Raw genomic sequence first — 25,164 nt, forward strand, 5'->3', positions numbered from 1 at the left:
TATTTCCTAGGAAAATTATGTGGCATAGCACTGAATGCTAGGTGTCAGAGAAGTGGAACTACCTGTTTTATTTATGTCAAACTTATTTGTCACAAAAGCCAAATCTGAAATAAAAGATTTTCAGTTCTTTCTTTTGATGTTGGATTGAAAGAAACTTCCCCCAAATTACTGGTGGCTTAGTGTGTAGGCAGTGCAGTCATGAGTGTTTTAGTTAATGTATGGTTTGTTTTGCAAAGACTTTTGAGCATTTAAAAGGAATGTTCATGAATTTCCAAATGCTATGTTTGCTATAGCAAGAGACTCAGAGTAATCATTACCTCCAGCTGTGATTTCCATCTTCCCCACCGCTGCACCCCTGTGTACTTCTTTTCTATTTGACAGACATTCTGCATTTTTAGCCTCCCTGACGATAATTATGTAGTTGGTGAGCAGCAACCATTAAGCTTAGGTGCATTTAGTTCCTACTTAGCCCCAATTATATGATCATGAAGCACTTCATGAGGTAACACAAAGTCAAGCATTATGACAATGTAAAACTAGGAATTTAAATGAAAATGGAGGGGGAAAAAGTTATTTTGAAGGAGGTAGAAGACAAAACACATCTTTTTATAGAGGTCCTTTTTTGATAGATGTTACCTTACAACAAATTATTTGAACATAATTTATGAAATTACCGTTCAGCCACATATGTAAGCTATAGCAAAATGTGTATGAGATTTTTACCTTTGAAATCTTTTTCTTTCTTAAATATTATAACATTTTAACAATATTGTCCCCCAAAAGTTACTACCTAGTAACTGCAGAGTTTATTTTGTTTTTTGGTTTTTGGGGGAAGGCTCTCACAGTGCTTATTATCCCATTTTAAGATCTATGCAACATCTCCTTCATAGCAGTTTAGGAATAAAACATAGTATCATTTAGATGTAATTCTCTATTAATTTCCTTGTAATATGCAAATAAAGCCAGAAGCTTATATACTAAAACTGTATAGCAATGTCTTCAGCAGGCATATTAGGTGTAACTATGTGTGTGTGTGTGTGTGTGTGTGTGTGTGTGTGTGTGCGTGCGCATGCGTGTGTGTGTGTGTATTTTAGCTTACGTTCTCGGGAGCCAGACATAGCTAATCCTAGTAATGATTATTTCCTTACTTTTCACTGTTTTTTTTTTTAATAGAAATATTGTTAAGGAACCTCTTAATAAGAAAAACAACAGGTAGTATTTTTTTTTAATCCAGCGAATTCCAAATTAACTTAGGGAGTTGTGAGAATGCATATGATATACACAAAGACTCTTCCTCAAAAAAATATTAGACCTAACATTCAAATGTCAAAGGATACAGTGGACCTAAATGTATTTCTCATTAGTCCCTAAGTTAAACAATTTGGAATTTGATGGATAAAAAAATACTACCTCTTGTTTTTCTTTTTTTTTTCTTAGTTTATTTATTTATTTTGAGAGAGAGAGAGCAAGCGGGGAAGGGGCAGAGAAAGGGAGAGACAAAATACCAAGCAGGCTCTGCACTGACAGTGCAGACAGCACAGGGCTCAAACTCACAAACCATGAGGTCATGACCTGAGCTGAGATCAACAGTTGGATGTTTCACCAACTGAGCCACCCAGGTGCCCTGATACCTGTTGTTTTTCTTATTAAGAATTTTCACTGTGGGGTGCCTGGGTGGCTCAGTCAGGTAAGCATCTGATGTTGGCTCAGGTTATGATCTCCCAGTTGGTGGGTGCCAGCTCCGCACTGGGATCTCTGCTGACAGCTCAGACACTGAAGCTGCTTGGGATTCTGTGTCTCCCTATCTCTGCCCATCCCCACCCCCCCCCCACTCATGTGTGCTTTCTCTCTGTCTCTCTCAATGATAAACTTAAAAAAAATTTTTTTAAAGAGTTTTCACTGAAATAGTTCAACCAAAAAAAATGCAGTAACAAGCAAGGATATAATCATTACCACTAACAGCTATGTCTAGCTCAGAAGAAGTCTGATTCTATTAGGTAGCTCTTTGTTACATAGAACTCAGATGTTAATCAGAGAGAACCAAAACACCTATATACATATCTTATTCTCTAGATATTAGGATTACAAAGACACAGCTTTGGAAACAAAAGGATGGAAAATAAAAAAATAATATCTTGGTATCTTGCAGTTCAAAATTGTAAAGAAATTTCATGGGAACAAATGTGCTCTTGAATTGTATATTTCTATTAAAATATATATTAAGAATATATTTTTTTGGAGTTTGGGATTAGAAGACAGGTCAGAGCACAAAATGGAGAGAGGCCTTTTGCCTCTCCTGTGCCGCATACATATTTTGTAAGGAAGCACATGAACTTGGCAACCACCAACTTTGCAGATAAATAAAATAAAAAAATATATTATTGAGTCAAGATACTGTAATATTTAAGAAATCTGGGGCTTCTGTACCAAAATTCTTATTATTTACCGGGCATCTTTCTGCCCACAACACAGTAAAATTTTCTTCTTTTGGGTCCCTTCTCAATGGCTGTGAGAAATTGACCGAATAGAAAATAGTGGGAGAAGCCAAAGTGAGATGAGATCCAAGCAATCATTACTGAACCATTTTCTAATGGGAGCTAACATGTTATCCCTAATAACTTTATCCTTAATTTACATCCATGATCTCTTTATGTCAACCATCTCTGCCATCCCTTATTATATTTATATGTATTTACAACTTTTCTAGAACTTAATTATTGTTGACCTGTGCTGCCTTTTAGATATGATGAATTCTAATTTCTTATCAGTCCCATGGTCCTTCTGTTGTAATCGCAAATGTAGGAGTAATTCCTTCATGAGTAATAATAGTCACAATTCAAAGCACTTAAGTTAATCTCGTATCTCCTATAGTTATAATGCTTTTGGGGGGATTCACTCTTGGAAACTTAATTGACACCAAAAATTACCAAGACTGATTACCAATATGAATAGAGAAAATAGGTTAGAATTTAGAAGTCAAAAACTTTTTTAAGTATATAAAATTGACCACAGAACCAATGAAATCCAGTTCAGGGTGCTTCCCCTTTAAATCTCCCTAGAGTAAATATCACGATTTTTTCTTACTCCAACATACAAATTTAGAGCCATCCATCTTAAAACTTCTATTGCTGATATACATAAGAAAACAGAAAATCTCTGAATGTCAAACTGCAGAATTAGTTTATCTAATGTCCTTCGTATTGCCAAGTGTGAATGCATCACTAAGAGCTTGGTGGTGGACATTACTGGGGAGAGGAAGACCATTACACTGAATAGCCCTCGAAATTGATATCCACAAGTCAAATTGCCTCAAGTCTGTAGATGTGGCTTTATTTATTTATTTATTTATTTTTAAATATTTATTTTTTTAGATGTGGTTTTAAAGTATACTTCACGGTCTACTATATGGTCCAAATATATTTCACAACTCCTCAGAAAAACGGTCAGGACTTCAAAACTGGCTGAAATGCTAATTTTCTCTAAAATATATGTATGAAGTCCAAGGAGAGCTCCACTCAATAGGTGTGAGTCAGAAGTCTACGTTTCTCACTGTGGTCACTAGGATTGCCTCACCGAGCCATTCCAAGGGAATGTCACTGAAGAGAAAACATCACCAATGGGCTAAAGGACAACCTGATCTCTTCAGGTACACTAGCAGGCAGGAAAAAGGAAGCAAGGGGCAAAATCAGGGCCACATACCCCACTCTAGCCTGTCAGTGTTCTCCTCGGGCTTTGATGTCCACATTAAAGCCATATCCTTCATCCTCATTTTACAGATGGGCACATTCAGTTTCACTGTGGGGAAGAGAATCCACCTGAGATCAAGCCTTTAATCCTGGGCTAGTATTAAAACCACACCCGACCCCTCCTTGGAAAATATGCATTAGAGTCAGGGAGAGACCTGTATTCAGTAACAGACTCAGTTCCACTAGTTCCAAAGTTCTCTCTAGACTGGCAGAAAAGTAAAAGTGCCATTTTTTAAAAATTTTTTTTTTACGTTTATTTATTTTTGAGACAGAGAGAGATAGAGCATGAACGGGGGAGGGTCAGAGAGAGAGGGAGACACAGAATCTGAAACAGGCTCCAGGCTCTGAACTGTCAGCACAGAGCCTGACGCGGGGCTCCAACCCACGAACTGCGAGATCGTGACCTGAGCTGAGGTCGGATGATTAGCCGACTGAGCCACCCAGGCGCCCTAAAAGTGCCATTTTTTGAGGGTTGCCATGATTTTGTCACTCATGAATTTTAATTTTTCTATAATATTTTATTAGAAAAGTTTTAAATTCACCCTGTTTCTGACAGAAAACAAGCAGCTATGTTGTTTAAATACAAACTTACATAAGGTGTCTTTAGTTAAAGCTCAATATTTAGTAATAAAAATAAAGGGAAGTCCCCTAAAACCATTTACCAGTGGGATATAGATTTTGTTTCCTTCAATTTAAGAATAGAAGTTCTTACTTTCAATGAAGTACCACAGACCATGTAGCAATATCTTGTACTGTAAATCTCTTAACCAGGCTTCTAGAGAAATAATGGATCTGAATGCTGTGTCTTATCAGTGAAATACATTTCATGGTAAATTCAGAAAGCAAGCATTGAGCGGAACAGATGTATGGTCTTTAAGGGCCATTTATTATACCAATCCTATTAGAAATAATAATAATGCAGCTTCTCTCTCTTAATAATATTTTGATCCTTGTCCTTTTGCTACACATAATACCATAAGTTAATACTTTACATGAAAATCCATTTCCAGAACAATCCTATTGGGCTGCTGTACCGTAGTAAACTCTAATCTCTGGAAGAGAGGGAAATTGCCAGAAGGGATAACAAGGTCTACCCTTTAAATATAGGCTGCTATTTTCTTTTGCAGTTAGTAGAGGAAAAGAAGGAATCAAGGGGACACCTTTCAAAGTTATTTATTAGAGTACCAAATAAAAGACTAAAAATAAAGATAATCCCCCCAAATAGAAGACCAAACCACCCAAGCCAGGGATAGTGACAATAGATGGCATTTTATTCAAATGAATAAATGAATTCTAAACAGGAATACAGCACATAATGAAAGATGACATTACCGCCTTAAAGAACCTTTCAATACAAGGCAATTCATAAAAATATGGGTATATATATTCACGTGGTGCAGTATTTTTCAATTATTTTTTACAAATAGTTGTATAGCTTCCTCCTACACAAACATTCATAGGGCACAGGTGAATCACGTTAACAGAGGAAAGGCTATTACAAACAATGGTGAGAGCAGTTTGCTATTTCCCCGCCATCTCCCTCACTCCAACTCTTCTACAAAAGGGAAAAGCAGAGACAAAAACACTTCTAGAAAACAGAGCCCAGGGGGGATATCTCATCCTACAGGCATCCATCCCTCTCAATCATTCATTCCGTAAATACTTACTGAGTATACACTATGCAGACAAGCGGCTAGGGCTGGGGATACAAGAAGGTGAATACAGTTCCTGCCTTCAAGGAAATTATTGTCTAGGGGGAAGAGAAATCTACAGACCATTACAATACAGCACACTAAACTCTCCCCTTTGTCAAAAAGCTGAGAGCACTTGGAATTAGAAAAGGGTCTGCATGCAGGGGGAGCAAGGGGGCTGGTGTAAATGCTCTAATTCCATGTATCATTTTAGATCAGGGAATGCAGTAAAATATTCCACAATCACCTGGCTCTCCAGACCCTCTCCCCACTCCTGCATTCTCCCCATCCACACCCCCCATATACTCCTAACATAGGCCCCAAGACAGCTGCCCCAATTTGTTGTGTCCTACAGATAGTTCTCCAAAAATAAGCAGATAAAATCATTCTGGGAAAAATTCAATTGAGTACAGCTCCTAGCCTCCCAAACCAGTAACAGAAACTGGTAAAGCAGAAGTAAACTAGTAAAGCAAACTAGTAAAGCAGAAGTTTCATCGGAGACATTAGATTAAATAGACATGAGACACCAAAAGCAAGATACAAGACCAACAAATAAATTTTCCAATGAAATTGGCAAGTATAGTATAAATTTAAAATGGTTTTGTACTTAAATCCAAATTAAGAATATGAATGAACCAAGTGAGAATTTGGGAGGAGGATTTACAGGAAAGATTTGTACTGCAAGAGGGATCCTATAGAAACCATGTACCCCAGAGGGAGAGAGGGAAGACATTCCTCTTCAAGTCAAAAGGGAGGAGGTTCAAAAGGGCCTCTCTTCACAGTGAAGATGACCCAGTAAACTAGTATCTGCCTCCCACCTAAGAGGTTTAGTAAACAAAGGGATGGGCCAGGGAGTTACTTTGATGGTGCAGAATGAGAGTTGCTTCTGTATTGGGATTGGTCTGCCCTCCCAGAATTTATATGGGCAAAAAGTATACAAGTGTTTTCTTTGACCAGGAGTGGTCTTTAACAAAAGAGAGCACAAACCATTAGAAGGAGGGGGACAACACAAAACAAGAGGAAAAAGCAGCACTCACAGCAGGGGAAGTACCATCCTTTGTGCCTGGCAAGGGCGGTGTTGTGGGGGGCATGCTCTGGGAACCAAGAATAGCACCATTCCGAGTCAACTCTAGACAGCCACCAGGCTACCAGGGTGAAATGCCAGTGTGTGACACTACGAATCAAGAAAACCTTTCTTACATAATGTTTTCCTCTTTCCTGAGCATTCAGGGAGAGAGAGAAAATAGAGCAAAAGAGGAAAAGGAGGAATCAATAAAAACCCTGAAATAAGGATGCCAGGGGGAAATCTTCACAAGCTGGGGAAAAGGGCAAAAGAAAGACTGCTTCTCCTTTCAGTATCACACTGGAGCAGTGGTTAACACGCTTCCCCAAGAGGAATCATTATGTCACTTACTATCTCTATTGTTTAGGGCCCAGACTCTAGAAGTGAACATTAACTTAACAGATTTCTTTCCACGAGAAAATATAACCCAAAAGGTACGGTTCTAGGACAACGTGTTACGAATTTAGGAAACTTAGTTCAGTTTTCTTCACCTTAGTGAGTATATGTGTTCCAGAAACGCTCTTAAACCATTTCTATCATGCTGCTCATTTCCTCATTAATGAGTCACATAACTGTTTGTCACGTGCTCACTTCACAATTGCATGAGAGCCATGTTTTAAACTCTTAAAAAATATTTTGCTGGAGAGGGGTATCTGGGGTGGCTCCATTGTTTGGGCATCTGACTCTTGGTTTTGGCTCAGGTCATGATCTCACAGTTTGTGAGTTTGAGCCCTGTTTCAGGCTCTAAGCTGACAGTGTGGAGCCTGCTTGGGATTCTCTGTCTGCCTGTCTGTCTCTCTCTCTCAAAATAAGTAATAAATAAACAAAAAAAAATACTTTGCTAGAGACACAACCTTTCTCTGTTTCTCATTGCCAACCACAGCCTGCTGCAGAACTCCAGCCAACAAAAGAGAGAAAATTTAACTGGAATTCAGCTCCAAAGTTTTCACTGGTACATATGGCTGGTCCTTCTAATTTCCGAGCTGAAGCCATATTAACAATGCAAAGTGACTTTAAGAGTTTCAGTAACCTGAGGATGACCATAAATGTCACGTACCTGTCAAAATGTCCTTTCCAATGATAGGAATGCTGCCTTCAATATATTTTAAAGTAAAGCAGTAACAGAAAATAAAAATGTCTTTGATAAAAATCCCATGGGTTCTGTTTGTTCTGCTTACCTTAAGCTACACTACATTGTAGTGTTCTAAAACTACAGGATGATAGAGAGGTTCACATGGCCCACTAGGAGGAAATCAGAATATATATTTCTTCATTCTTCATTCTTTTCTCTAACCATGATGTCTCGTTTTTCGTTAAAAAACAGTTTTATATAGAATTTATATATATTTCTTTTAAATACACATGGCATGTTTATTTTTTATCTTTTTTTTTAAGGTTTATTTATTTTTATTTTGAGAGAACAAGCGAGCACTAGCAGGGGAGGGGCAGAGAGAAGGAGAGACAGAATCCCAAGCTCCTGGTGTGGAGCTTGAACTCACAAACCGGGAGATCAAGAGTCAGATGCTTGAAGACTGAGCCACCCAGGCACCCCTTTCTTAATCTTTTTTAATGCTTATTTATTTTTGAGAGAGAGAGAGAGATCAAGCACACGCGAGCGAGTGGGGAGGGAGAGGCAGAGAGAGAGAGAGACAGAGGATCTGAAGGAGGGTCTGCGCTGACAGCAGAGAGCCCTGCACGGGGCTTGAACTCACAAACCGTGAGATCATCACCCCAGCTGAAGTCAGGTCACTTCACCGACTGAGCTTACCCAGGTGCCCCTGCAGAGAGTATATTTAAATTCAAAAGCACTATAGGTGCTAGAAAATATATTGTACTGAATCAGGTATTCATAAGAATATAAAAAACAAGCTCCAAAAGTAATAATTTTCATCAGGACGATTTCATTTGAATTCTACTTCATCCAAATGATACCAATAATGTATTTTTCTTAGGCAATTATAAAAACAGATGGAATCTTATTATAGATTTTTGCATAGCAACAGCAAGATTTACTACAACCAAAGTTGAGATGACCTACAAAACCCGGCACAGCCTGTGGTATACAAGATTTTAACACTGTAATGCCCCAAACACAGACATTTGCATGAAATAAAATGCAGAACTATGAATAAATGAAATTGGTTAAAACACACTTTCATTAAATATAACATGTGATCATACAAAAACATTAATATACCTAATTCAATAAGAGTGGCAATGCATTGGGGCGCCTGGGTGGCTCAGTCGGTTAATCTACGGCCTTCAGCTCACGTCATGATCTCTCAGTTCGTGAGTTTGAGCCCGACGTCCAGCTCTGTAGCTGACAGCTCAGAGCCTGGAGCTTGCTTCAGATTGTGTCTCCCCCTGTCTTGGCCCCTGCCATGCTCATGCTCTGTCTTTCAATAATAAATAAACATTAAAAAAAAATAAATAAAAAGAGTGGCAATGCATAATAACTTCATGTTATACATGGTTTACAGCTCACATAGAGTATGATCCCTGGAATCAAGTGTGAAAGTTGGGGTCTACACAGATTCAAGATTAACACAGAGTCAAGGTCTAAAACCACTTCTTACTGGCTGTAGAATTTGGGGAGAAAAGTCACTTATGCTATTTTAGCCCCCATTTCATCATAATGCCTACTGCAAAGTGTTTTGAGCACTAAATATAACAAAAACAATTTATGTGAATTACTCTATATACTTTTAAATCCTGTGTTCGTGTTCATTTATTATTAGAGTTTCCATTTAGTGCATTATTTTCTCTTCTTGGGGAAGGAGTGCCATTATAATGAAAGGTTCTTCCTGAACCCTAATAGATTATAGGGAGAAGACATAATCTGCCATCGCTGAAAGCTCCAATACAATTAAGTGAGGCTCTGAACTTGAGAAATGAAGAAGGAAATGGAGAACCATAAATGGAGGCCCCTCTGCTGCTGTTGCTTCTGAACAGCTTCTGCTCATTTCTGCCAGCAGAGTGAGAAAGCAAAGAATACATTACTCTCAGTGCATGCAAGAGAGAGCCAAGTACAGCAGCTTTTACCCATGACGGGCAATGGTTCCCAGATAGCAGAGCTCCCAGCAAGACTCTTGGGTCTGAAGCCAGGCAGGCACCTCAGAGTTCTGGGCTGCAAAGAAAGCCCTTCTCCTCTCCTTTTTTTTTTTTTATTTAAAGCCCTGGGTCCACTACAGACCAGCACCAGAGCAGCAGAAATTTAGGAGTTGAAGACCCATCATGCCATGACACTGATATGCTGAGGGTGACAGAGTAGCCTCCGTCATATTTAGCTCTCAGTAACTGATAGAAAACAGCTGGATAACATCTTACATTTCCAAACCGCAGCACAGCATGGACAATAAATAGAGGAAGACATTAAAACTCAGGAAAGGACATTCTGATGAATACAAGTTTCCTCATATTTTAAGAAAATATCTTATTCTAGGGTGCCTGGGCAGCTCAGTTGGTTAAGTGTCCGATTTTGGCTCAGGTCATGATCTTGCCATTCCTGAGTTCCAGCCCTACGTCGGGCTCTGTGCTAACAGCTCAGAGCCTGGAGCCTGCTTTGGATTCTGTCTCTCTCTCTCTCTCTCTCTCTCTCTCTTTCTGCCCCTCCCCCACTCACGCTGGCTCGCTCTCTCTCAAAAATAAACTCTAAAATTTTTTTTTAATAAAAGAAAACATCTTGTTCTTTGGGGCTACAAAGAAAATAAATGGGAAAAAATTTAAGTGATTTTGAGTCAAATTATTCTCTGGAGTAATAACTGATAAAACAACAAAAGCAAACAGATATTTAGAGTATTTATAAGCAGCAAATGGTAACTTTGGACTATTAAATAAGGCATCATGTTAAACTAGTTTCTCCTGCAGTTTAGAGAAACAGAATATCCTGAAAGGTAAACACTAAGTAATATAGCAGACGATATGCACATTGCAGATTCATAACTATTGTTTGAAACCATTCATAAATTTGCAAAACGGTAGATGTTGCCACTTTCTCAACGTGTCATGTTGTCCAAGAAGCCACCTCCATATACAACTAGCTTTTCAGCTTTGGAGAACAGCTACTCCTTATATGATTTGTGTAGTCACTCAACAATTTAAGAAAAAGTGTACACATCGTATCTAGCAGTCTCTATGTTTTGGGTATTAAACAAGGTCATGTGAAAGTGATAAATTCCAGCCTGCAGCTGCTGGGCTAATAAAGTTGCCCGTGAGTCAAGTTCCATCTAAATATATGCACATGTATTTCTATTACAATTACATTTGCCCATACGACATCAATTATCTCAAGAGTTAAAGGGTATTTCTTCACACCCCTATAAAAAAAAAATTACTCAGAGTAAATTATGCTTTCACCAAATCCCCAAATGTATTCAATATGCTCCAGGATAACATTGATTTCATTTAAAAGGACAGCTTCTAGACCCTGCCTTGAATGTTCTCTGCCATCACAACTGAGAAAATAATGGTTTTTACTGTCCAATACTATTCATTAGTGTGGGATTTTTACCTCTCATGATTTTGGTGATCAATATTGAAAGGAAATGACATTTTTGACCCAACATTTGTTCACAACTGTATCCACAGACCTAAGGAAAATACAATCATTTTTCCTTAATATTTTTTCAAAATAAGGATACTACCTAGTCATGATGTCTTCTTTCTGTGTGGGTGGATATCATAATTCCGGATTAAAAATAGAGATTCCAGCAAACTATTATTTTCGTTGACCCCAGGAGAGTCCTGAAGGAAGACAACCATAATAAAAACGGCCATGGCGGGGCGCCTGGGTGGCTCAGTAGGTTGAACATCCAACTTCAGCTCAGGTCATGATCTCACAGCTCGTGAGCTCGAGCCCCGCATCGGGCTGTGTGCTGACAGCTCAGAGCCTGGAGCCTGCTTCAGATTCTGTGTCTCCCTCTCTCTCTCTGCCCCACCCACTCGCATTCTGTCTCCATCTCTCTGAAAAGTAAATAAACAATAATTTTTTTTAAATAGCCATGGAATGCAGGAATTGTGATGTCACCTTACAGTCATCTGTCATTAAAGCAACTACAAAATGTAAAGTAGGAAGAGCAATAAGCTGGATCAGAGCACAGCTCTGCCCATAAGGAACGGCCTGACCCACTCCACTGATGGACCTTGAATCTGAAAAGGTGAAGGAAGGTCATTTCAAAAGTCCTCTTAGTTTGAAAACCTTAATTTGGGTAAAGACAATCTTGACTTACACTACGACTTGCAAAAGTAGCAACAGCCACCCCCTCCAAAAATAACAACTTTTATGATTACTTTGCCCTCTCCCAGTAACTCACCTTCAAACATAGAAAGGCCACCCATACCTCTGAAAAAAATGAAAACTGTCCTTGTACAATGAACTTCTAGCATATGCATAAGGACAATTTTAAAATTATGTCAATCCTATTCAGTAATTTCACATGTGTATATAATTTATTATTTATGCGTATACACACTACATATAACCTTCCCATTCTATTGCCTGCATTCATTTCTCCTAGGTACAAGCCAGGAGTCAGATGTTGAATTGAATACATGTTGATATAGTAAATAATAGATGGCTGCCAGCCATATGTTTCATGTTACAGAATATAGTATCCCGCATGGTGATCCACTACTATTTCAAAAACATTTTCTGTTCAGACATGATACAAACACCTCCTCTTGTTTACAGGACCTACAATCTGATTATGAGTTATAAACTTGGAACATTTAATGTTTAAGCTGCCTGCATTTAAATGTATAGCGCAATCTGAATAACTAAGTGCATCAACCATATTAATTTGCAGTCCTGGTAGGAACTATAAATTCAGAGGAAAGTAATCAATTCACCAAGAAAATAATGTTGATCTCTTAGCCTTATATCATATTCATCCTGGGATTATTCCACTGCCATTCATCAGAAAGAGATATATAGCAGGTGAAGCAGCAGAAACCATCAACCATTCTTAAATAGAAGCAATCTTCACACATGGTTTTCTAGAAAAAATGTACTGAACAGGTTGTAAACAGCAAGAAAACACTGAGTCACTATACTTCTCAGTTCAGGGAATGAAACAAAAGCTTTTTCTTGGTATTCACTCCCCTCCCAGTTTGTGACAAGAAAAAGGAAAGGTGGGGCAGCTGGGTGGCTCGGTCGGTGAAAGGTCCGACTCGGTATCAGCTCAGGTCATGATCTCATAGTTAGTGTGTTCGAGTCCCGCATTGGGCTCTGTGCTGACAACGTGGAGCCTGCTTGGGATTCTCTCTCTCTCTTTCTCTCTTTCCCTCGGCCCCTCACCTGCTCTCTCTCTCTCTCTCTCTCTCTCTCTGTCTCTCTCTGCTCTTCCCCTGCATGCTCTCTCTCTCAAAAATAAATAAACATTAAAGGAAAAGAAAAAAAGGTTAGTGGGATACCCTGTAAGCTACTAAAAGAGATCATTTCCTTTGCTCATGAAATGGTATTTGCGACTTATCTGGTGGCCACATGACCCTCTCCTCTATTACTAAGACCATCAATGGCCTGTGGTTTTAGTTTTATCATTTTCTAACTTAGATACTGTGCTTAGTACATGTGGAGTAGGTGTGTTGACAGGAGAAAGTCACGAGCATATGACAGAATCCAGTGTAACAATGTACCAGGAAGTTTTCCACAGCCTTGCCATGAGCAGTAGAAGAGGAATCAGCCTTATCCCAGCCCACTTTAGGAACGTGCCTGTGAGGACTTCTCCGAATGACAGCTTTCAAGGTGCCCTTCTACATAGCTTTTAATCTGCATCACCTTTGTCAGAGATCTGGAAATGTCATTCCTCAAAAGTACTTAAAAAGTTTGAAGGAGCTGGGTTGCTCTTCTGGAAAACCAAGACAATATTCAAAAACAAATTTAATGGTCAGTAAATAGGCCTTGCAGGAAAGTCTAAGGTACAGACTATTGACTGAAAGGGAGCAAAGACTCAGAAGTTATGAAGGCCCATTTCTGAATGCTTGACTTGTTTTAAGAAGATGAAGGTGGAAATCAGGTAACTTGATATTTATACTTAGCTTTGTTATTAAGAAGGCATCAAAGCTGTTGGACACTTCTGTAGCTGGTGTAAAATTATAGTTGCTTTACCTTGAATTTATCAGGCAAAGGCCAAATAACCTTACATAATGAAGACTCAGAATAGGATAAAAATGCACTTGATTGCATTTTTATTAACTCAACTACCCACCTCTTTTCAGTTTTCCTAATTCAGTTAATTTGTGAGGAGAGAGAGAATCTTGACATAGCATGGGTTTTGTTTTTTATCGTTGTTATTGTTGCTTTGTTTTTTGGTGTTTTTGCTTGTTTGTTTGTTTTGCCATTCAGTGCTCAGTGAACTAGAAACTGGAAAGATGTGCTCATTTTTAACTTAAGGTTTATGAAAGATAGGGGAAGGCTGGACCCTACAAAACTCATGGATACCTGAAGAAATGTCATTCCTCAGCACGTATCTGAGAGGGAGACCCCTAAGAGACGTTTCCTCCAGCATAACTATCAGTAATTATCAATCCATTAATGAAAGGGCTGCCCAGAAGCAATGAAGGAATGAAATCAATCTCCTTCAGCTTAAAATTCAGGCGCTCTCTTTTTTCTCTTTTCATTGTGCCAGTTGCTTCCTGTCACTATTTACGCATAAAACTGGTATAAGGAGGGGTGCCTGGGTGGCTCAGTTGGTTGAGTGTCTGACTTCGGCTCAGGTCGTGATCTCGGGATTCATGAGTTCGAGCCCCACATCAGGTTCTGTGCTGACAGCTCAGAGCCTGGAGCCTGCTTTGGATTCTGTGACTCCCTCTCTCTCTGCTCCTCCCCCACTCATACTCTGTCTCTCAAAGATAAATAAATGTTAAAAAAATTTTTTTTAATTAAAAAAAAAACTGGACAAGGATTAGACTAGAGGTTAGAATTTAGTGTTTCAGTCCAGGTTCAGGATAGCATTCAGGAACTTGCTTTAGACCATGTTGATTCCAGTACCTACAAGAGTAGGTTCCTAGAGGACATTAGTCCAGCATTCTCAAAATTTAATTCATGATCTACCCAAAACACAGATCTTCTTTCCAACTTTTCATGAGAGTTTCACCATTACATTGTCTTCCAACCCAGAAACACTAGAATTTTCCTGTCTCCCTATAGAACTTATGTATCCTTAAGTCCTGTCGGTAATTTGCCTAAATGCCTCTTAGTCACATTTCCACCCCTAGTCTTCCTGACCTCATTCCCAGGGCAACCAACTATAGACTCTCACTATCACATCATGCATGGAATCCAAAACTGTTAAATAAGCTTTTCTTTTCTTACCCGATTTATTCCACACATGACCAATGGATAAAAGGCATTTATATCACTGTTTTGCTCTTGAATGTATACTACATCCTTGCTGTTTTTAAGTCAAAGTTAAATCTCACCTGGTTTTGAAGGCCCTTTATTCTGTGCATCTCCCCTACCAAAGCTACAAGTGCTCTCACACGTCCTTATTGCTGCAAAGCCATCGTTGGCTCAGGGAGAGGACTCTCATCACAGCACAACCACATCCGTGTTGACATCTGTGTTCCACTCTTGCCACACTCCACCCTGAAAGGCTCAGTTTTCTCTACTCTGCCACGCGACACCCAATTCCTCTTTCTAGCCTCAACTTAAGTCACCTTGCATCCACCGTATCTCAGTAGACTATCTTAACCTCTTATAGCCTTTTTACTAGGATCTTACTGCAGCTTACAACTTATACCTCCCCACTGAACACTTTTTAAGCTGTGGCCTTACTCCATTGTTGCCTATATATTGACATCCCACAGCAGCTAGTTCAATACATAAAAGCTGTTCAATACATGCTTAAATCATCAATCTATTAGTACCAGAAGTGCTCTAGTATACTCTAATACAGAGGCACGAGGTACAGAGAGCAATGGAGATTGAGTGTTGACAAAAATGAAGCTATTTGGGGCAACAAAGAACACTGCCATTTTTCCAATTATACTTTGAGTACCTAGAAGGTGCAGGAAAGCGCTGTGTGAAAGGACATCTCTAAATAGTGTAGCTTATTTAAACCTATCCACCACCTTGCTAGTTAACTGACTGCATTCATTTGACAGCAAAGAAACTGGTTTTAGGAGAGGCTCTCTGACTTGCCCAAGACTCTCCACCTGGCAGAACCAAGATGTGTCTCCAGGTTTGTCTCACCCTAAATCTAGTGTTATTTTCCCTGCCTCGTAAAATAGACATAAAAAAAGAGTGGACTTTTAAAATGGAGAATATATATAAATTACGGCATGAAATACTAGCCTCTGCTATCCTTTTTCCTCTCTGAAAGGCAACTAGCCATGATCTTTCCCAGGCACAGACTTTCACCCTGTCACCTCCGACTCCATGATTTATGCCTGAACAAAAGAGAGCATGCTGCTGGCCCGTGAAGTGCCCTCCGGGAGAGCAGCAGCAGTGCTTGGAGAAGCACTGAAAATGCTTATCTATATATTAAGATGGTATCTCTGGTATTTCTGGGTTTTTTTTAATTTTTTTAATGTTCGTGTTATTTTTGAGAGAGAGACAGACACAGCATGAGCAGGGGAGGGGCAGAGAGAAAGAGAGAGAGACAGAGAGACAGAGAGAGAGAGAGAGAAAGAATCCAAAGCAGGCTCCAGGTTCTGAGCTGTCGGCACAGAGCCCAATGTGGGGCTCGAACCCACGAACTGTAAGATTATGACCCGAACCGAAGTCAGATGCTTAACTGACTGAGCCACCCAGGCGTCCCTCTGGTATTTCTAATTCAATACCCCTTCCACAAAGATATACATGGGGAAGTCAGTTTTCTCTTTGAGAATTCCTTATAATTTTTAACAGAAGTCCAAATGTGAATGAAGAAAAGCCCATTTCTAACATTCTATGCCATCTACCTTGTACTCAGAGGGGCAGGGGAGGGAGCACTTACAGAGATGTTAAATGGAAGACTGGGAGGATCAGGACAAGAGATTATCTGTCGTCCTTTAAGCCCAGGCTGAGGCTTCTGGAAATTGTCTGATAGGCAACCAGGAGGCACTGAATTTATTGTACAGGAGGGTGAGACTACCTAAGGGGATGCCACAAAACCCTCCAAGTAGCCATAAATAAAAATAAGTAATATGTCCTTATTGCAAACTCATACTACAGTTGAATAGCAAATTGGATCAAAATGTTTAATTTAAAAAGCATCAGATTTAATACTACCTAGTTGACCCTGGGTAAGATACTTAAGATGCCAGTTTCTTTATCTTAAGCACACACAAGAAATGATAAAGCCTGTCTCCCATTCCCTAGGGGTATTGTGGAAAAAGTAAAATAAGGTATGTGAAAATAAACATAAAACAAATTTATAAGCAGGGAGGCACTACAGAAAGGCAAGTATTTTGTACATTTTTATAATGAGTGAAATGGAAAGGCATAGAATCAAACAAGTAAAATAAAATCTCAAATATTTAGGAGGATCTAGATTCACTCTCTTTGACGTTCAAGGATATTCAGAGGTTTATTACTTGTCATGATTAGGAGCATCTTCTTTCCATCCAGCCAGATTCCTTAATTCCACAGTTTTCATCCACTTTCTACCGATCTCACTTCTATTAAGTCGCAAATGCTTATCATCTTCTATATAATCAGCTCTCCCATTCTTGAATAATTTTTTAGGACTTTGTGCCTTGTAGCCTAAGTCTCATTTCTTTAGCCTTTTCTCCTAATACATATTCTACTGCCTTTATAATTTGCCTGATCCAGAATCAGGAAGGAAAAATTTCTGGTTCCCTGACCCTTATTAAACTGTGGTGATCTCTCTAAAGTATGTGTATTTTGATTAAATGAAGACGAATCTTATGCTGCTTGTTCTGATTAACAATAATGAACAGAATCAATATATTCCACCGAGATTTTATATAACCGGCAAACATTTTAATATTCCATGTGGGCTCTTTAAGGGCTGCGGTGATGGAAGGAGGGAGGCCGGCACCCTGACAGGACACGGAGCCCCCAGTTGGAGACAGCAGTGTTTTCTGCTGAAGTTGCACACGCTGTCAGAGCAACAGCCTCCGTCACAGGATGTGGCACGGAATCTGTAACGAGCTTCATCTACTTTTCGACCAAATTTTTAATTTGCTTGTGCCTGAGGGATAATGTGGCTGCTCCTTTTTTAGGTTTGGCTCTCTGTTACTCTGCTCTTCTGACTCTGAATTCTGCCTTTGGCTTTAAAATTTAAATTATTTTCCCACAGATGTGTCCATGATTTTGTCCTAAATTTCTGTCTTCTGTGTGTGCCACATTGCTCTCCATTTTTAGTATCAGTAACTGCTCTGAAGTTTAAAATAGGAGTGTCATTAATCCCTGTCCAGAGTCAGGGAGTCTGAGCTCAATCAACTGATCTTTCCCCAAATACAGGATGGGACCACTCCCTATAAGAAGCCAGGACTCTATTTTTCTTAGATATATCGGTGTCCTGGGATCTGCTGAGTGATAAGCAGAGAAGGACTAGGCCTAATTTTTTTTTAACCTTTATTCATTTTTGAGAGACAGAGAGAGAGAGAGAGACAGAGTGGGGGGGTGGGTGGGGGGGCACGGCAGCAGAGACAGAGGGAGACACAGAATCTGAAGCAGGCTCCAGGCTCTGAGCTGTCAGCACAGAGCCCAACGCAGAGCTCAAACCAATGAACTGTGAGATCATAACCTGAGCTGAAGTCAGATGCTTAACTGGCTGAGCCACCCAGGCGCCCTTGGGCTGAGCCTATTCTTAAAGGCATGTGTGGAGTATGTTTATTAAAGTAGCCCAGATTCTTCCCCTGGCCTAGTCTAGCACTTGACTTTGCAGCTCTTCCCACCAGGTGGCATCTATTTCCCCACCCACTGAATCTAGTTGGCCTTCTGAGTTACTTTGGACAACAGAATGGGGCAGAACTGACAATGGGACAATAGGAATTTGGGACTCAAGAGGCCTTGTACACTTCCACTGTCTTTGATGCCTTCCACCACCATGACAACAAACACCTGCTAGCCTGCTAGAAGGTGAGAAAACACAAAGATAGATTAATCCCGGCTGAGGGCATTCGAGACCAGCCATCCTTCAGCTAACCTACCAACACACTTCAAGTGCAGGAGGGAGCCCAGCAGAACATCCAAGCCCAGCCAACCCATATGCTTATGAGAAATCATAAATGGCAATTGTTTTTAAATCACCAAGTTTTGGAGTGATTTGTTACACAGCATTATTGCAGCAATAGCTAACTAATATAGCATGGATGGGCATCCTTCCTGCTGAGAAACAAGTGAGTTACTAGATGATGACAAAGTATTAGTCCTTAATGAACAATGAGAGGGAAAAGATTGGCATGGCTTTGGAGCTCAGACTATGGAAGGTGTTTATTTGTGAGGGCCAGGAAATCCAAGAGTTATGTCTCAGTCCCGTTAAGCTACAGGGGACTTGAAGAATGCCACTCAGGACTTTACTTCCTAGAGCTAATCCAACTATCTTCTGGGCCCCTTCCATATCTTAGAATCTCTCTCAAAAACAGCTGCCAGGATCCCAAGGCTCTCATAGCTAATCCTTCCTTCCTGTGAGTTCTCTTTAGAAAATTATTTTTCTTTTCCTGAGAAAACAGTTCTTTCTTTTACCTTCTCAGGTCTATTCTTTTCTAGGTCTTTCACAGTAGAAATCAATGGCCCAATAATCCCAGATCCCAAATCACTGAGAACTCAAAAGGGCAGGAATGTTTAATCTTCAGATGTCGGGGCTCTATCTAGTGCAACAAAAAAAGAATGGAAAAAGAAAAAAGACTTTATATTAATGATTTAATGTTCATATCCTGCCATTTGGTATTAAAAGTTGATTCCCAGAGAATACATTAGATAACCCTAAGATAATGTCACCAAAGCCAGCTTTCTTAATTTTGCTTAGTGCACACATGCAAAATTAGTATGGTTTATCCCATTCCTTCTGGGTAAAGCAAAACCACACGAAAAACACTGAATTTTCACTGTGACTCTATGATACCTAGATTATACTCCTATTGTACTCTTCCTATATCACAATTATAAACTTCAGCTTATTTATTCCTTTCAAGTCTGTAAACAGGTCATTTTTGATTCATTTTGGATCTCTTTGGTGTTCAGCCTAGTACCTAGAGTACATAGGTACTTTATATTTTCTAACTGTCCTCTTCCATTCTTGACTTGCATGACACTGTGCCTTATTTTCTTCATAACTTTTCATAACTTGATTTCTGTACTTTTCCTGAGTACTTTCTATTAGACTTAACTTCTCTATTTGATCATCCCTACTAATTCATTAACAGAGTTAGGCTGAAAGCATTTTGTATAACACCTTTTTTAAAAAAGTTTACTTATTTATTTTGAGAGAGAGAGAGAGAGAGAGAGAGAGAGAGAGAGAAAGGGAGGGCAAGAGCCCACAAGCAGGGGAAGGGCAGAGAGAGAGGGAGAGAGAAAATCCCAAGCAGGCTCCATGCTGTCAGTGCAGAGCCCAATGAGGGCTCGATCTCACAAACCATAACATCAAGAGTCAGATAGATGCTTAAGTGACTGAGCCACCTAGGTGCCTTGATTTGTATAACACCTTACATACCTACTGGGTCCAAGAAATACCAGTTTGGGGCTATATTAATATTGCTTTTCAAAAACACTGATCAAATGGTTTTGTTCTAAGACTTTATCGATCCTTTAGTTAGATTCACACTGTGAAGCTTCAAAAGGAGATCACAGTATGTACAATTTCCCAAATGTGTCAATAAGAGAACTTCTGTTATGGAATAACTCATAAACTTGTCTTCTTCAGAATGCATTGTGAGTTGCACTGCTCTGGACTCTTATTTTATCAGTTGTTCTAAAGTGAGATTCAAGACTGACACAACAATGACTTCTTTTCCACAAATGCAATACTGGACGATAAGGTCTCTAGTTTCAAACATTGGGGAATGAGTAGAACTAGAAAAGATAGCTCAGACAGCTGAAAAATTACAGTTTTTAAGCAATTCTTTATTCATATTGAAGGCTTTTCGTTAACTTTTTAACATCTCATTTAAAAATGGGCGCCTGGGTGGTTCAGTCGTTTAAGCATCTGATTCTTTGTTTCAGCTCAGATCATTATTTCATGGTTCATGACTTTGAGTTCCATATCGGGCTCTGCACTGGCAGTGTGGAGCCTGCTTGAGATTCTCTCTCCTCTCTCTTTGCCCCTCCCTCTCTCTCTCTCTCTCTCAAAAATAAATAAATAAATAAATAAATAAATAAATAAATAAATAAATATCAGTGACTATAGAAGAAGGCTGATCATTGAATTACTAGAAAACTTTCAAAACCTTTTGCAGAAATGGAGGTACGCTGCATACTTCCCGTTTATAATGATTAGTTCTTGGTATTCTTTCTCCCTTTATTCTTCCTTCAATAACATGAGGCTTTGTATTTTAAACTGACTCAATTAATGAATGGCAGTAATTTTATACTAACATTACAAATAAAGCAAAGACCTATATTCACCTATACTTGCTGACTTGGCTATCTAAATATGAGAATTTGGTCTCTGAGATATTTCATATCTGTGATGGCAAGAGTTATGGGCTGAATTGTATACCCCAAACAAAATTCATATGTTGATGTCCTAACCTCAGCACACCCCAGAATGTGACCAGATTTGGAAATAAGACCTTTAAAAATATAATTAAGGTTAAATGATATCATAAGGTGAGCCCTAATCAAATATATATGCCAGAGATGGGCACACACAGAGAAAAGACCGTGTGAGGATACAGCGAGAGGGTGGCCAACTACAAGAAACACCTCAGACGAAACCAAACCTGCTGACACTTTGATCTTGGACTTCCAGCCTCCAGAGCAGTGAGAACATAAATGGCTGTTGTTTAAGCTACCCAGGCTGTGGTATTTTGTTACTGCAATCCTAGCAGCAAGTAACCGACCAATTGCCCAAACATCCAGGTAATCACTGGATTTTTTGCCTTTTACTCAGATACGGATAAGAATTTAGCACCTCAATGAGACTGCAGGTTTTAAACTAGACTATTACCAGCTGTATGATGCTGAACAAGCTATTTAAAATCTCCAAGTCTCAGGGTGCCTGGGTGGCTCGGTCAGTTAAGCATCCGAAGTCTCACAGTTCATGAGTTCGAGCCTTGTGTCAGGCTCTGTGCTGACAGCTCAGAGCCTGGAGCCTGCTTCGGATTCTGTCTCCCTCTCTCTCTGCCCCTCCTCTGCTCATGCTCTGTCTCTGTCTCTCTCTCTCTCAAAAATAAATAAACATTAAAAAAATTTCCAAGTCTCATCAGTAAGAGGGCACTGATAAGAATACTACTTCTTAGTGTTGTTGTAAAGATTAAATGAGCTAATAAATGCTTCAAAGTGTTAATTAAGCACTGTTCCCAGAAGCAGAGAACAAGACTCAATACATGTTACCTATCATCATTATTGTTGTTCTTGTGTTAGTATGACTTAATAAAACCAGAAAATTCAATTCCTCTATGCAGATTCCTATCTTTGTAGGACTTTAAAAACACAAAGGGACAGAAAGTCCCAGCCTTAGACTGTACCTTCCGTTATGAAACTGGAAGGGCATTTATTCGAATCAATTTATAGGATTTTGGAACTCCTCTGAGCAGTGGTGGGCGTTGAGGGGCTGGTAACATTTTCCAAGCCTTTTATTAAAGTTGGTGTATGAATTTTGCAGTCATACACCAATAAACAGAGTTAACAACTGCTTGTACACTTCTATGATCAAATAGCCCGGTAACATCTTAAATATAGGCTCAGAGTGCTCTACTAAAAATCTGTGACACCTTCCTTCAGAAGAGAGCTTTGCAATAGCTCACCTACACATTTCCTGTTTTGTCATCTGCTTGTCACTCTCACAGTGAAAGCAGAAGGGGCAACATAGCTAAACAATGGTCGGAACCTGAAATGTTAGAATTCTGAGAGCAAACAGGAGGCCACAGGAATACGAAATGAGAAACGGAGAAAGGAACAATCTACTCTTAACCAAAGCTTTTCCCAGGCATCCTGAAATTCAGAGCAGGACCTGTTCAGTGCTAGGGGAATTGGGTTTCAAATCAATGCCCTAATTTTCTTTCTTTTTTTTAAATTTTTTTTAAACGTTTATTTATTTTTGAGACAGAGAGAGACAGAACATGAACAGGGGAGGGGCAGAGAGAGAGGGAGACACAGAATCCGAAACAGGCTCCAGGCTCCGAGCTGTCAGCACAGAGCCCGACACGGGGCTCGAACTCACGGACCGTGAGATCATGACCTGAGCCGAAGTCGGACACTTAACCGACCAAGCCACCCAGGCGCCCCACAATGCCCTAATTTTCCTAAATGAAAGACAGCAGAAAAACTAGAGCACATAAATATAGAGGTAAACCTACCCAGCATCTCACGGACTTGAATAAGAGCACTTTCTGAATTTATTTTGGAGACCATGATTTGCTCAGCTTTCTCCAATGGCTTAAGATCCTCTGCCTGCAATTCTGTGTACCACCATACACACCCTGCTCTGCTGTATTGTGAATCCCTAATTCGGGATCTGGATTCAATCTGGGTTGAAATAAGCAACCATCACTTACTAGCTGTATGGCATTGGGCAAGGCTTTTAATCTCTCAGCATTCAGTGTACTCACCCATCTTGAAATGGGCCTACGTCTTGTACTGTTACAACAGTTATCTCATATTGCCTCATTTGTGCTAAGTATTGAGCACAGTGACTAAATGAAAAGTGCTTGATAAACATTAGGGATTATTATTATTGTCCAGAAATCTTCACACTCAAATCCCTATCTTCGATCCTATGACTTCATTTGTATACATCTTCTATGCACAGACTCCTTTTCCTGAACATGTCTTTGACTCTCTCTACCCCTTGGATTTCAGTATATGGTCTGATATTAGGAGGAAAATTCATATTGACATGTGATCATTGTGACTATTAGCACTAATTATCTGACATGCTTAAAGAACGAAGTATTTTAGTTAATTAGGTAGTTAACCTAGAGGAAACACATGTGCTAACTATATCTGAATGATTAGAATTTAAGAAAACCAGGGGTGCCTGGGTGGCTCAGTTGGTGAAGCGTCTGACTTCAGCTCAGGTCATGATCTCCCTGTTTGTGAGTTCAAGCCCCATGTTGGGCTCTGTGCTGACAGCTCGGAGCCTGGAGCCTGCTTGGGATTCTGTATCTCCCTTTCTGTCTGCCTCTCCCCTGCTCGCACTCTGTCTCTCTCTCATAAAAACAGAACATTTAAAAATTACAAAAAAGAGTTTAGTAAAACAATGAACCCACTAATTCCTGAATCCTGATTTAAGGATTTAGAAGATACTTCAGTATTTTAAAGTATTTGGGAGAGCATAATAGAAAAGAAAATCAATGAATAATATGAAAATGAAATGGAGAGTTCTGAGATTTAGGATCACTTGCAACTAAGGTCATTTGGATTTTTAAAAAATTATTCTCATATCATCCTTCATTGTATCTGTTTTCCTGAATAAAATACTTCTTTCCCTCCATTGGTACACCTAATATAGAGGTAAAACATCTGCAATCAGCTTTTGTGTCCTGCTGACATATTTTTAATTCTCCTACTAATGAATGTAGAATGGTACAAGCTACCTAGTCGGAAACCACAGGGACTGGCAGCAGTTAGTTATTTCTGAAGATTACCATTAATTTTCAAGAAACTCGTGACAAACATGTAGAAAGAGTAGCATTTTGCAAATAATGTATTGTCCTCTTTAATATAGAAATGACCTCTATATTCTCACGGGTCCCAGTTCTTCAAATAGGCTTCTCTCTATTCTTGAGAGCTGAGCATTTTATCAAATTCATCAAGAAGTCAGTTTAATCTATGTTTGAACTGACCCCACATTTTTATCAGCCAGCTTGTTTTTACTTTTATATATCTGGATGATCAAATTTTTCCCTTTTTCCTTAGAGAAGGACTGATGATGCTTCACAGTTCTGTGCATTTGCAAGGAATTACTTTTACATAACACCTATAGTTCTGAACACTCCATAAAAAGATTCACTGTGGTCTAAGAATTTAAAAAGTCATAACTGGTTACCTCAGATTATAAAATTTCATAATATGCTTCAGTTTTTCAAATAGCTTGAAGGGTGCCATTAGATTCAATATATAAAACCTTTCATACAATTAAAATGGATTCTGGTGTTATTGTGTTGGCCTCAGTGCCTGCCATTAACTGTCTGAATTTTTGCCTCATACCAATAATGCACAAACTACTTTAAGATGACTTAATGGATTTCAATGATTTCTGAATCCTGACTTCATTTGGTTTTATTACACAAAAATACTTCCCTCTTGCCATACTACCTTTATTTATTTTTTTTTTCTGAAGTCACACTTTTGTGAATATTCTAATCAACCTTAAAATTCTTGGAAGTTACTCTCTCAGGTTAACAGCTTCAGAGGCAAGGGTACTTCACCAAACCATTAAAGTGTAAAATAGCCAGTAGGAGCAGTTAACAAAAGAACAAAAGTAGCAACCTCAGAGACCCGTGGGAAGCCAGGAGACAATATTCAGGAATACAGATACGAGGCAGTCACTTTTGCTCCCAAAGTCAGGTGAGTAGAGGTTTTACCCTGACCTGGAGAGAATACCCGCATACC

At 39.3% G+C, this 25,164-nt stretch overlaps 1 long non-coding RNA gene across 1 annotated transcript in view; it reads right to left on the reverse strand.

Annotated features, from left to right (window-relative positions):
• Positions 1-11,420, reverse strand: part of LOC125921259 (uncharacterized) — a 38,048-nt gene extending 26,628 nt beyond the window's left edge. Inside the window, exon 1 of the long non-coding RNA XR_007457360.1 lies at positions 11,144-11,420. This is a non-coding gene — a long non-coding RNA (uncharacterized LOC125921259). The remainder of the gene's footprint in view (positions 1-11,143) is intronic.
• Between the last annotated feature and the right edge of the window lie 13,744 nt (positions 11,421-25,164).

The sequence above is a fragment of the Panthera uncia genome, chromosome C2, assembly GCF_023721935.1.
Source record: "Panthera uncia isolate 11264 chromosome C2, Puncia_PCG_1.0, whole genome shotgun sequence".
Classification (NCBI taxonomy): Eukaryota; Metazoa; Chordata; class Mammalia; order Carnivora; family Felidae; genus Panthera; species Panthera uncia.